Source organism: Hyla sarda, unplaced genomic scaffold (genome assembly GCF_029499605.1).
Source record: "Hyla sarda isolate aHylSar1 unplaced genomic scaffold, aHylSar1.hap1 scaffold_1781, whole genome shotgun sequence".
Classification (NCBI taxonomy): Eukaryota; Metazoa; Chordata; class Amphibia; order Anura; family Hylidae; genus Hyla; species Hyla sarda.
In genome coordinates this window covers 25,411-39,358 of record NW_026608426.1, presented here as the reverse complement: position 1 = coordinate 39,358, position 13,948 = coordinate 25,411, and the positions used below count along the sequence as shown (strand labels likewise).

At 51.0% G+C, this 13,948-nt stretch overlaps 2 non-coding genes and 3 pseudogenes across 2 annotated transcripts; all 5 read left to right on the top strand.

The window, feature by feature from the left end:
- The first annotated feature begins 1,476 nt into the window (after positions 1–1,476).
- LOC130313764 (U2 spliceosomal RNA) lies at positions 1,477–1,653 on the top strand (annotated as a pseudogene).
- Positions 1,654–7,390: 5,737 nt separating this feature from the next.
- On the top strand, positions 7,391–7,569 carry LOC130313754 (U2 spliceosomal RNA; annotated as a pseudogene).
- A 2,095-nt stretch (positions 7,570–9,664) lies between these two features.
- Positions 9,665–9,824, top strand: LOC130313760 (U2 spliceosomal RNA; annotated as a pseudogene).
- Positions 9,825–10,517: 693 nt separating this feature from the next.
- Positions 10,518–10,708, top strand: LOC130313759 (U2 spliceosomal RNA). The gene has a single exon (XR_008861628.1). It is a non-coding gene; the product is annotated as a U2 spliceosomal RNA (small nuclear RNA).
- A 2,081-nt stretch (positions 10,709–12,789) lies between these two features.
- On the top strand, positions 12,790–12,980 carry LOC130313745 (U2 spliceosomal RNA). The gene has a single exon (XR_008861618.1). It is a non-coding gene; the product is annotated as a U2 spliceosomal RNA (small nuclear RNA).
- Positions 12,981–13,948: the final 968 nt, after the last annotated feature.

The following is a 13,948-nucleotide window of genomic DNA, read 5'->3' as shown; positions in this document are numbered from 1 at the left end:
CATCAATATAGACCAAAGTACAGAGGGTTAGGCTATGCTATTGTGCACCTACCTGATGCATCAGAAGGTGCGAGGCCCTTGCTAAATTCTGTGCACAGACTTTGAGATCTATACTTTAGACTGTATCTAAACCTGCTCCAACATGGACTGACATTCTGGCCTACTTTCAGCCGATGCGACTTGTCTGTCGCTGAACAGTCGCTTTTTATGTATTCAGCACCTATGTATAATGTTGTAAAAATGCTCTAGAAGCTAAAGTCGCAGAAATGTCACACATATTTGGCCTGCAACTTTCTGTGCGACAAATTCAGACAGGAAAAATCAGTATAAATCCTTAGAAAATTATCCCCCAGTGTCTCCATCTGCTGGCGGTATTGAATAAGCATTGCTGCACTGATGGGGTATGCATTAGACGAAAAAAAAGAAGAAAAAGAAGAATAATACGCCCAGAAAAGAGGCGAAAAGGAGAAAAACGTAAAAAAACGTGAAAAAAAAGTAAGAGGAAGAGAAGGGAAAAAAAGGTGGAAATGGGTTTAAAAGTGATTTCGGCGGAGAAATATATATATATATATATATATATATATATATATATATATATATATACGCGCACACACACACATATATATAAACGTATTCTCCGTTGAGATATTGCAGCCGCTGCTGTGTCCAGGCCCAGGAGCCTTAGCACTGTGCTGTGATGTCACTCAATACCACTGACATCACTAGGTGTAAACAACATCTCTCCTTTGCTGTGTATGTGACTATGGAGCTGTTTGGTGATGTCGTCTATTATGGCCTTCATAGAAGCAACAGGAGATTGTTGCATCCATCTAGAACCCTCAGAACTACAGTGCTATGATGTCACTCACTTCCACAGGCCTTGCAGAGTGTAAACAACAACAACCCAGCTTTGTTGTGTATGTAACCATAGGGATTTGTGATGTCACCTAGAACCTTCACAGCAGCGACAGCTTTATGAGGAGCATCAGCACTGCTCTGCCTGAGCAGAACCATCACCGCCATAGGTTGTCAAATAACCCGGATTTAACCCACACAGGTAAGTCCAATGGGGTGCAGGCATGTCCTCTATGCTTACAGCTTCCCGTGGGTGTTGGTTTGATACCGTTTGGGGACAGCCAAGGAGGCATCTGCAGGCAACAAAGGTAGGTGTGTGCTTGTGTGTGTGTTTCCTATGCAGATCCTAAGCCCAGTGTCACATGCAAGTAGGAGGAGTAAGAAGGGTTCCTGGCAAATCCGGGTTATGGATTGCATTTAAAAAGGCCCCGTGGGAGTGCAATGGGCCCCTGTCTTGCTGCTTAGCAATAATGGTATGGGTTTAGGTTCTGCTGTGTGTACTGGTGGTTGACTGCCCCCCAGCCCAGAGTGTGCATGGAAAATTGTCTGGCAGCCTCCCTGACAGCAAGCAGTGATAGTGCCCATGAAGGGGACCTTGTTGGGCCCGCCCCTTTCACGGTTATCGCTTCTCGGCCTTTTGGCTAAGATCAAGTGTAGTATCTGTACTTACCTGGCAGGGGAGATACCATGATCGCTACGGTCTGAAGAACTCCAAGCATTGTGGTAGAGATTTTGCGTAGTACGATTGCAGTACTTTTCGTTCTTATTAGAACCGCATTTCTCTAGAGCATACCACCTGAAGATCGTCTCCTGCCTGCCTCGGAACATCTGAAGAAGGAGAAGATCTTGAAGACTGCAGCTCCGGAAGAAGCCGACGAAGAACCTGGAAGAAGGGAATCGGCGGTGAATTCCGGAACAGCGGCGAAGAGGAAGGCGGCGCAGAATCTTTTCGAAGAAACTCGCTGCCTCTGGAGAAGGATTTGCATAGCTCCTCCCACTGGGACCGGATCTGCATAGCTCCTCCCACCCGGGAAAGAAGACTTTGCGAAGCCTCTCTCCACAAGCAAGCAAGGAAGCGGAAAAGAGCCTGCTGGAAGAAGCCATGGCCTCAACCAGCAAGTCCACCCAGGAGGCTGCAGGGCAAGGCCTGGAGGTCCAGCCCCAACCACAGCAAGCTTCAACCTCCACCACGGCAAGGCAGAAGGGCGGCAGAATTCCTGACCTGGAAGCTCCAACCCTGGAGCCCTGGATGAGGCAGACTGTTGCCTTGAAGCTCAAGCCCGTGGACGGAAGGGTGCCGGACATGTCCCACGACGTGTTCTGCAAGAAGATGCTGGCGGATCAAGGCTTCCCCACGGCTGACACCCTGGGAATAGCAACCTTCTTTTCGGGAATCTTCTACATCACCTTTGCCACCATTGGGACCTGTAGAAGATACTGGGAGGTGGTGAAAGCGGCGAGTCCCGAATCCCCTTTCTCTCGCTTTGTGGGCAACTGCCTTATTCAAAGAGAGGAGAGGCGGGTGACGGTCTCAATGCGGAACCCACACACCCCAGGCACGGACATCTCGACCTTCCTGAAGCGCTTCTGCACCGTGGTGAGGGAGCCCACCCGCATCCTGAACTCACTCGGATACTGGACCTGCAAGTGGTCTGTGGTCGTCAGACTCAACAAGAACCCTGCTTCTCCAGACGGACTACAGCACCTGCCAACGACATTTTCCTTGGGCAACTCCACAGGACTTATCTTCTACCCGGACATGCCGCAGACCTGCAGGAGATGTGGCAAGATGGGCCACGAGGGCAAGGACTGTACGGAGGATGCCTGCAGGTATTGCCGTGTGACAGGTCACACGACCAAGGACTGCCCCAAGAGCAAGACCTGCAACCTCTGCGGACTGGCAGCCCACAGCTACAAGGACTGCCCCCAGAGGGAGAGAACATGGGCATCTGTGGCAGCGAGAGCACCGAAGCCAGCCCCAGCTCCGGAGCCAACACCACGGATGGCCAAGCCGACCAAGGAGGGTAAGAAGGCGAAAGCCACCACCCCTGCCCCGTCCCGCCCCTCCCCTGCCCCTCCAGTCCCATCCCCTGCCCCTCCCGCCCTCTCTCCTGCCCCATCCCGCCCCACCCCTGCCCCATCCCGTCCCACCCCTGCCCCATCCCGTCCCACCCCTGCCCCTCCTACCCCATCCCGTCCCACCCCTGCCCCTCCTGCCCCATCCCGCCCCACCCCTGCCCCCCGTACCCCACCCCGGCCCACCCCTGCCCCCCGTACCCCACCCCGGCCCACCCCTGCCCCGTCCTCCCCTGCCCGGCCCACCCCTGCCCCGTCCTCCCCTGCCCGGGCACTCTCTCCTGCCCCCCGCCCCACCCAGCCTCCTTTCTCTCCTGGCCCAGCAGCACCTAACCCCCCTCCAGCTGCTGGTGCCCGCCCTTCGGAGGACTTTCCTGTGCTTCCTCCCCCAGGTACCATACAGAGGAAGAGGAAAGGAAGGGACAACGTATCAGAAGAGTCCCACAAAAGAAAGATAATCGAGACCTGCGAGACCCCTCAAGCTTCAGATGAGGAGGAGGAGATGGAGCAGGTCTGCGAGAGCCTTGAGGCTTCAGAAGGAGAGGAGGTGATGGAGCAGGCCCAAGTGGAGCAGGTCCAAGCAGAGCCAGTCCAAGCTCAATCTATGGAGGAGCTGCTGCAGGACCCAGAGGTTAAGAAAATCCTGGACACTCCGTCCAACACGGTCTACGACGAGTTCTTGGAAGGGCGCTACGAGAAGCCACAGGAGCCGACAGGCGCTAGAGAAGAGGACCCGTCCGACCAGACTGGTAACTAGTATCAGAACTAACCTCTCTTTTTATTCCCATGGCTGATCTCAACATCTTCTGCATTAATGTGAGGAGTATTAGAGCTTGGTTCAGATTTCAGACTGTTCTTACGTTCTTAGATTCCCAGAGGTGTGATGTTTACATGTTGCAGGAATGTGCTTTGTCTGCTTCTAGGTCTTACAACCATCTGGCCAGGCAGTGGCCTCACGGCCCTTCCTACTGGTCTGGTGGGGGCGACAATAGGTCTGCGGGGGTGGCCATCCTGATCAGGGGAGGTAACTTTGCACTTGATTCCGTCCGGGAGCTCGTCTGTGGCAGACTTCTTGTCGCAGACGGTTCCTGGGCGGGTGAGCCCGTGCGGCTCATCAACGTGTATGCCTCCCCTGAGAGGGATGTCCGACTGGAGGTTCTCCAGGCCCTGCGGGCTGAACTCGCCACCACTAGAGCAGTAGTGTTGGGTGGTGACTTCAACTGCCCCATTGAGGTGGACGGGCGCAGTTCTGGCACATCCGCCAACCTGGACGTGACGTCTAAACTGCTGATTGAGATGGTGACGGAGGCATCCTTGCAGGACGTTGTCGGGTCCATCGGGAACGGCTCCGTAAACTATACGTGGAGCCGCCCCGATGGCTCGCTCCGTTCTCGGATAGACTTCATCTTCACTTCGAGAGCAGTCAGAAAGGTGTCGTACTCTATGGTCCCCTGCTTCTTCTCTGACCACAGGGCCATTCGATTCCGGGGGACTCTGGGCCATGGATTCCCACCTGGCCCGGGCTCCTGGAAGTTGAATTGTGCCCTGTTGGAGCAGAGGGAGGTCATGGAGGAACTTAGGGATGCTTACCTTGTATGGCGAAATGACAAATGTCTGTTCAAGTGCATCAGCGATTGGTGGGAATATGTTAAAGTCGAATTCCGTTGTTTCTTTCAGGCAAAAGGCAGACAACAGGCGTGTGCGAAGAAGTGGGACTTGAGGAAACTGCAGCGCGAGCTGCGGTCCCTGCAGGACCTGCTCCAGTGTGGCTGGGACGTCAGGGAGGAGCTGGAGGAGACCAAAAAGAGCTTGAAAAGGCACTTTGAGGAGGAATCCAAGCGAATCATCTTTCGTTCCAAGGTGGAGAACCTGGAGAAGGGTGAGAAATGTAACTCTTTCTTTTTCAGGAAGCTCCATGCCGGCCACACGCCCCTGACTGAGCTACGAGATGAGACCGGACACATGAGGAGCGGCAAGGAGGAAGTGATGGGGGTCGTCCACGACTTCTACAGCAACCTCTACGCCCCCAAGTCATCCGACCCCGAAGCCGCCGAGAGGTTCCTGTCAGGTGTCACTAACGTTGTTGATCCCGCAGGTGCTGCGGCTATGGACGATCCCTTGACGGTGGGGGAGCTGCTCTCTGCCGCTAGGTCCTTTAAGCCCGGCAGGACCCCGGGCAGTGACGGTCTCCCGGCCGAGCTCTACGTAGCGCTGGGTGACCTGATCTGTCCGGACCTGTTGGAGGTGTACGAGGAGGTGGTGGTGGGGGGCAGAATGCCTCCGTCGTTGAGGGAAGGGATGATCACGATCTTGTATAAGCGGAAGGGGGAGAGATGTGACCTGAAAAACTGGCGTCCCATCTCTCTCCTGAACGTGGACTACAAGATCCTCGCCAAGGTGCTGGCCAACAGGCTGAAACCTGTCATGGGGCAGATCGTCCATCCGGACCAGACCTGCAGCATTCCTGGCCGCAGGATTGCCGACAGCCTTGCCCTTGTGAGAGACACGGTCCATTACATCCAGGACCGCGGGGGCCGCGCCGCCCTGGTCAGCTTAGATCAGGAGAAGGCGTTCGACCGTGTCTCCCACGCATTCATGGACAGGGTTTTGCGCAGGCTGGGTCTGGGGAAGATGTTTTGCTCTTTTGTTAACGTTATGTATTTTGACATTTACAGCACGGTGTTGGTGAACGGCTGGAAGACTGACCCCTTTCCTATTCTTTCAGGGGTTAGACAAGGCTGCCCTCTTTCACCTCTCCTTTTTGTTTGTGTTATAGAGCTCTTCGCTGAGACTATCCGGCAGAATGGAGAGATCAGAGGGATCACCGCACCAGGACCAGATCGCCACGAGGTCAAGTGCTCGCTCTACATGGACGACGTGACCGTCTTCTGCGCTGACCAGCGTTCGGTGACTGCACTCGTCCAGACCTGCGAGGACTTCGGCAGAGCTTCGGGGGCAAAAGTCAACTGCGGGAAGTCGGAGGCCATGCTCTTCGGGGAGTGGCACCTGGCTTCTTCCGCCCCCTTCCCCTTTACTATTAAGCCGGACTTCATTCAAATTCTTGGAGTCTGGTTCGGGAAGGAAGGAGCGGCCCTTAAGTCTTGGCAAGACCGACTAGGAAGGATAAACTCAAAGATCGGACTGTGGAGCTCCAGAAAGCTCACGATGGAAGGCAAGGCACTTGTCCTGCGGAGTGAAGTTTTGCCTGTGCTCCAATATACCGCACAGGCCTGGCCTCCCCATACCACCGTTTGCAAGGCCATCACCCGGACAGTGTTTGGCTTCGTCTGGGGCAAAATGGACAGAGTCAAGAGGACCGTGATGTACAAGGAACCCCGCAAGGGTGGGAAGGGAATACCCGACATCCCCGCTCTGCTGAGGGCCTCCTTTGCATGTGTCACGGTGCAGCGGACTCTTGTAGAAAAGACTGGCTCAGCGGGCAGGTCCATGTCTCGCTTGCTTCTCATGCCCCTCTGGAGACAGCTGGGCTGGGACAAGTGGGACAGCTCCATCCCTTACAACTGGAACACTCCCTGGTTCTATGGGGATGTTGTCCGGTTTGTGAGGGAGCACCAGCTGGAAGGACTGAAACCAGACCTATGGAAGCCAAAGACAATCCACAAGCTCATCCGAGCTAAGGACTCGACCGAGCTGGTTCCGGGACTCCCCGCAGCCACTGCAGAGACAGTTTGGAACAATGTGGCCTCAAAGCGGCTTACCAATGGACACAAGGACTTGTCGTGGATGGCCGTCATGGGAGGTCTCTCTCTCAGGTCATTCATGCATGCCCGCAACCTGTGCAAGACCCGGTACTGCCCCCGTTGCCCCTACGTGGAGGAAACATCTTTCCACGTGTTTTGGCAGTGCCCCTTTGCACAGGGTCTGTTGGACGCCCTAGAACAGGAACTCAGAGACTCAGTGCCCAGGAGCTGCCTATCGTACCATTCGGTGCTTTACGGCCTGTTCCCTGGGACCCACGACGTGGAGGCCATCCAGGAGGCCTGGCGCCTTATGAACTGTTTTAAGGACGCAGTGTGGCTTGCCAGGAACCGCCTCGTGATCAACAGGGAAAACATGTCCGTCCGGGACTGCCGCAGGTTCATCAAGAACCTGCTTAGAGACTATTCCATCTTGGACAGCTCGGCCGTTGATGAGGAAGAAGAGGAGTGAAGACCCCTCTCCTTCTCCCATGTCTCCCTGAAGAAACAGCCCAACAGTTTGGCCCTGTGATCCGCCCCCTCCCTACCCCCACATAGTCGCCCACACCCCTACCCCGATCACAGATTGTATTATTTGGTTTTTGTTTGATCTCTTGTGCCTTTATATTGCAGGATTGAGCTGAATGTTAGAGTAGCATGGTGTGCGATGTATAGCTTAGGGAACCTTTGCTGTGTATTGTACTATCATGCTTTGTGTGACTGTAATTTATTGTACGACTTGTAATGACTGAACGGAAAATAAAGCTCTTTCAATCAAAAAAAAAAATCTGTTCTTATCAGTTTAATATCTGATACGTCCCCTATCTGGGGACCATATATTAAATGGATTTTTGAGAACGGGGGCCGATTTCGAAGCTTGCTTCCGTCGCCCTATGCATTGACCCGATATGGCAGTATCTTCGGGTACAGTGCACCACCCCCTTACAGGGTTAAAAAGAAAGATTCCTACTTTCATTGCTACCTGCTTGCTGGCTAGCCAGCTAGCCAGCCCTGTGGGCCTTGCTGCTGCAGCCAAAAAACAAAAGGTGGTGCTGCTGCTGCTGCTTCTGCTGCTTCTGCTTGTGTCTGGCCGCTGTTGGAGCGTCCAGGCACAGGACTTCTGCTGCTGCTGACTAAATGGCCTCCTTAATTGGATCATTTGAGTAGCCAGCACACCTGTGCAGGTAGGGCATGACATGATAGGCAGCTGCCTTGATAGCGGGTGGGTGCTGAATGTTCCTAATTGACAAAATAAGATTAATGCTTATGAAGAAATATAAAATCTCATCCCTTCCCCAATATCGCGCCACACCCCTACCCCTTAATTCCCTGGTTGAACTTGATGGACATATGTCTTTTTTCGACCGTACTAACTATGTAACTATGTAACATAACATGGGGGGGGGGGGGGGTCTCCTGGCTGTTCACACAGGTGTGTCATTGCTGTACATTGACCATGCATTGCTTCTGTGGTATTGCAAAGGCAAAGACAAATGCTTCCAGCCATCCATTGCACTAATGGATTGGTCATCAGCTGGCTGTCTATGTCCCGCATCAATATAGACCAAAGTACAGAGGGTTAGGCTATGCTATTGTGCACCTACCTGATGCATCAGAAGGTGCGAGGCCCTTGCTAAATTCTGTGCACAGACTTTGAGATCTATACTTTAGACTGTATCTAAACCTGCTCCAACATGGACTGACATTCTGGCCTACTTTCAGCCGATGCGACTTGTCTGTCGCTGAACAGTCGCTTTTTATGTATTCAGCACCTATGTATAATGTTGTAAAAATGCTCTAGAAGCTAAAGTCGCAGAAATGTCACACATATTTGGCCTGCAACTTTCTGTGCGACAAATTCAGACAGGAAAAATCAGTATAAATCCTTAGAAAATTATCCCCCAGTGTCTCCATCTGCTGGCGGTATTGAATAAGCATTGCTGCACTGATGGGGTATGCATTAGACGAAAAAAAAGAAGAAAAAGAAGAATAATACGCCCAGAAAAGAGGCGAAAAGGAGAAAAACGTAAAAAAAACGTGAAAAAAAAGTAAGAGGAAGAGAAGGGAAAAAAAGGTGGAAATGGGTTTAAAAGTGATTTCGGCGGAGAAATATATATATATATATATATATATATATATATATATATATATATATATATATACGCGCACACACACACATATATATAAACGTATTCTCCGTTGAGATATTGCAGCCGCTGCTGTGTCCAGGCCCAGGAGCCTTAGCACTGTGCTGTGATGTCACTCAATACCACTGACATCACTAGGTGTAAACAACATCTCTCCTTTGCTGTGTATGTGACTATGGAGCTGTTTGGTGATGTCGTCTATTATGGCCTTCATAGAAGCAACAGGAGATTGTTGCATCCATCTAGAACCCTCAGAACTACAGTGCTATGATGTCACTCACTTCCACAGGCCTTGCAGAGTGTAAACAACAACAACCCAGCTTTGTTGTGTATGTAACCATAGGGATTTGTGATGTCACCTAGAACCTTCACAGCAGCGACAGCTTTATGAGGAGCATCAGCACTGCTCTGCCTGAGCAGAACCATCACCGCCATAGGTTGTCAAATAACCCGGATTTAACCCACACAGGTAAGTCCAATGGGGTGCAGGCATGTCCTCTATGCTTACAGCTTCCCGTGGGTGTTGGTTTGATACCGTTTGGGGACAGCCAAGGAGGCATCTGCAGGCAACAAAGGTAGGTGTGTGCTTGTGTGTGTGTTTCCTATGCAGATCCTAAGCCCAGTGTCACATGCAAGTAGGAGGAGTAAGAAGGGTTCCTGGCAAATCCGGGTTATGGATTGCATTTAAAAAGGCCCCGTGGGAGTGCAATGGGCCCCTGTCTTGCTGCTTAGCAATAATGGTATGGGTTTAGGTTCTGCTGTGTGTACTGGTGGTTGACTGCCCCCCAGCCCAGAGTGTGCATGGAAAATTGTCTGGCAGCCTCCCTGACAGCAAGCAGTGATAGTGCCCATGAAGGGGACCTTGTTGGGCCCGCCCCTTTCACGGTTATCGCTTCTCGGCCTTTTGGCTAAGATCAAGTGTAGTATCTGTTCTTATCAGTTTTCATGCTGGTGGGGATGGGTGCTGCATGGAGGATGCAGGTGTACCAGGGCTTTCCGGGGCTGGTTCTGAGGAATCAGCTCGACGGCTGCCCCGATGTGACCTGTTCCCTCCGGGTCTCGCCATGAGGCTGAGAGGGTCTAGAGCCGAGGTACTTTTGTGCCTCGGGGAGTGGTGACCCCGAGGTGCCGAAACTCACTGGGAGAATAGACTCACTGAGTTGAAGCACGGGCACCATAATCTCTTCACCTTGTGGCACTCACCTCTTGATTCCCGGCCTTCTGGCTAGGATCAGAGAAATTTTTATAGATCCGGCCGGATGTCCGGGCAGTATATCTGCACACATTCACTTATTTATTTCTTTTTTGTCTCACTGTGTCACTTTTTGCGTGTTGTGTGTTCACAGGATTTGTCAGGATGCGGTAGCCCTTCTGGGTGTCCCTCCTGGCGGTCTAGGGGAGGTGTGTGTGGCCATTAGGTTCCGCACCTCCCTGCAAACACCCCGGGTACTCCTGCTTTGGCAGGGTACCTACCGTAATCGGCTCTGCGGGCAGATACCTTGGCCAACGCCAAGGGGGATGCCGGGAGCATTTGTGGTCCCCTAGTAGCTTCGGCGAAAAGGGACATCGAACCTGGAACCTCGCAGGTACCTTTTGGTCCGGAGGCGAAGGGTAAGGTTTGTTGGGGGGCCTCTCTCCTATCGGAGAAGGGCTTGCGATAGACCGCATCCTTTGTGCACGTTTTTTTAGTGTAACACGTTTGCACTTTTTCTTGCACTTTGGGTGAATCGAAAGCACGTTCCTCGGCTTTAGATAAAAAAAAAAAAAAAAAAAAAAAAATCTGTTCTTATCAGTTTAATATCTGATACGTCCCCTATCTGGGGACCATATATTAAATGGATTTTTGAGAACGGGGGCCGATTTCGAAGCTTGCTTCCGTCGCCCTATGCATTGACCCGATATGGCAGTATCTTCGGGTACAGTGCACCACCCCCTTACAGGGTTAAAAAGAAAGATTCCTACTTTCATTGCTACCTGCTTGCTGGCTAGCCAGCTAGCCAGCCCTGTGGGCCTTGCTGCTGCAGCCAAAAAACAAAAGGTGGTGCTGCTGCTGCTGCTTCTGCTGCTTCTGCTTGTGTCTGGCCGCTGTTGGAGCGTCCAGGCACAGGACTTCTGCTGCTGCTGACTAAATGGCCTCCTTAATTGGATCATTTGAGTAGCCAGCACACCTGTGCAGGTAGGGCATGACATGATAGGCAGCTGCCTTGATAGCGGGTGGGTGCTGAATGTTCCTAATTGACAAAATAAGATTAATGCTTATGAAGAAATATAAAATCTCATCCCTTCCCCAATATCGCGCCACACCCCTACCCCTTAATTCCCTGGTTGAACTTGATGGACATATGTCTTTTTTCGACCGTACTAACTATGTAACTATGTAACATAACATGGGGGGGGGGGGGGGGGGTCTCCTGGCTGTTCACACAGGTGTGTCATTGCTGTACATTGACCATGCATTGCTTCTGTGGTATTGCAAAGGCAAAGACAAATGCTTCCAGCCATCCATTGCACTAATGGATTGGTCATCAGCTGGCTGTCTATGTCCCGCATCAATATAGACCAAAGTACAGAGGGTTAGGCTATGCTATTGTGCACCTACCTGATGCATCAGAAGGTGCGAGGCCCTTGCTAAATTCTGTGCACAGACTTTGAGATCTATACTTTAGACTGTATCTAAACCTGCTCCAACATGGACTGACATTCTGGCCTACTTTCAGCCGATGCGACTTGTCTGTCGCTGAACAGTCGCTTTTTATGTATTCAGCACCTATGTATAATGTTGTAAAAATGCTCTAGAAGCTAAAGTCGCAGAAATGTCACACATATTTGGCCTGCAACTTTCTGTGCGACAAATTCAGACAGGAAAAATCAGTATAAATCCTTAGAAAATTATCCCCCAGTGTCTCCATCTGCTGGCGGTATTGAATAAGCATTGCTGCACTGATGGGGTATGCATTAGACGAAAAAAAAGAAGAAAAAGAAGAATAATACGCCCAGAAAAGAGGCGAAAAGGAGAAAAACGTAAAAAAACGTGAAAAAAAAGTAAGAGGAAGAGAAGGGAAAAAAAGGTGGAAATGGGTTTAAAAGTGATTTCGGCGGAGAAATATATATATATATATATATATATATATATATATATACGCGCACACACACACATATATATAAACGTATTCTCCGTTGAGATATTGCAGCCGCTGCTGTGTCCAGGCCCAGGAGCCTTAGCACTGTGCTGTGATGTCACTCAATACCACTGACATCACTAGGTGTAAACAACATCTCTCCTTTGCTGTGTATGTGACTATGGAGCTGTTTGGTGATGTCGTCTATTATGGCCTTCATAGAAGCAACAGGAGATTGTTGCATCCATCTAGAACCCTCAGAACTACAGTGCTATGATGTCACTCACTTCCACAGGCCTTGCAGAGTGTAAACAACAACAACCCAGCTTTGTTGTGTATGTAACCATAGGGATTTGTGATGTCACCTAGAACCTTCACAGCAGCGACAGCTTTATGAGGAGCATCAGCACTGCTCTGCCTGAGCAGAACCATCACCGCCATAGGTTGTCAAATAACCCGGATTTAACCCACACAGGTAAGTCCAATGGGGTGCAGGCATGTCCTCTATGCTTACAGCTTCCCGTGGGTGTTGGTTTGATACCGTTTGGGGACAGCCAAGGAGGCATCTGCAGGCAACAAAGGTAGGTGTGTGCTTGTGTGTGTGTTTCCTATGCAGATCCTAAGCCCAGTGTCACATGCAAGTAGGAGGAGTAAGAAGGGTTCCTGGCAAATCCGGGTTATGGATTGCATTTAAAAAGGCCCCGTGGGAGTGCAATGGGCCCCTGTCTTGCTGCTTAGCAATAATGGTATGGGTTTAGGTTCTGCTGTGTGTACTGGTGGTTGACTGCCCCCCAGCCCAGAGTGTGCATGGAAAATTGTCTGGCAGCCTCCCTGACAGCAAGCAGTGATAGTGCCCATGAAGGGGACCTTGTTGGGCCCGCCCCTTTCACGGTTATCGCTTCTCGGCCTTTTGGCTAAGATCAAGTGTAGTATCTGTTCTTATCAGTTTAATATCTGATACGTCCCCTATCTGGGGACCATATATTAAATGGATTTTTGAGAACGGGGGCCGATTTCGAAGCTTGCTTCCGTCGCCCTATGCATTGACCCGATATGGCAGTATCTTCGGGTACAGTGCACCACCCCCTTACAGGGTTAAAAAGAAAGATTCCTACTTTCATTGCTACCTGCTTGCTGGCTAGCCAGCTAGCCAGCCCTGTGGGCCTTGCTGCTGCAGCCAAAAAACAAAAGGTGGTGCTGCTTCTGCTGCTTCTGCTTGTGTCTGGCCGCTGTTGGAGCGTCCAGGCACAGGACTTCTGCTGCTGCTGACTAAATGGCCTCCTTAATTGGATCATTTGAGTAGCCAGCACACCTGTGCAGGTAGGGCATGACATGATAGGCAGCTGCCTTGATAGCGGGTGGGTGCTGAATGTTCCTAATTGACAAAATAAGATTAATGCTTATGAAGAAATATAAAATCTCATCCCTTCCCCAATATCGCGCCACACCCCTACCCCTTAATTCCCTGGTTGAACTTGATGGACATATGTCTTTTTTCGACCGTACTAACTATGTAACTATGTAACATAACATGGGGGGGGGGGGGGGGGGGTCTCCTGGCTGTTCACACAGGTGTGTCATTGCTGTACATTGACCATGCATTGCTTCTGTGGTATTGCAAAGGCAAAGACAAATGCTTCCAGCCATCCATTGCACTAATGGATTGGTCATCAGCTGGCTGTCTATGTCCCGCATCAATATAGACCAAAGTACAGAGGGTTAGGCTATGCTATTGTGCACCTACCTGATGCATCAGAAGGTGCGAGGCCCTTGCTAAATTCTGTGCACAGACTTTGAGATCTATACTTTAGACTGTATCTAAACCTGCTCCAACATGGACTGACATTCTGGCCTACTTTCAGCCGATGCGACTTGTCTGTCGCTGAACAGTCGCTTTTTATGTATTCAGCACCTATGTATAATGTTGTAAAAATGCTCTAGAAGCTAAAGTCGCAGAAATGTCACACATATTTGGCCTGCAACTTTCTGTGCGACAAATTCAGACAGGAAAAATCAGTATAAATCCTTAGAAAATTATCCCCCAGTGTCTCCA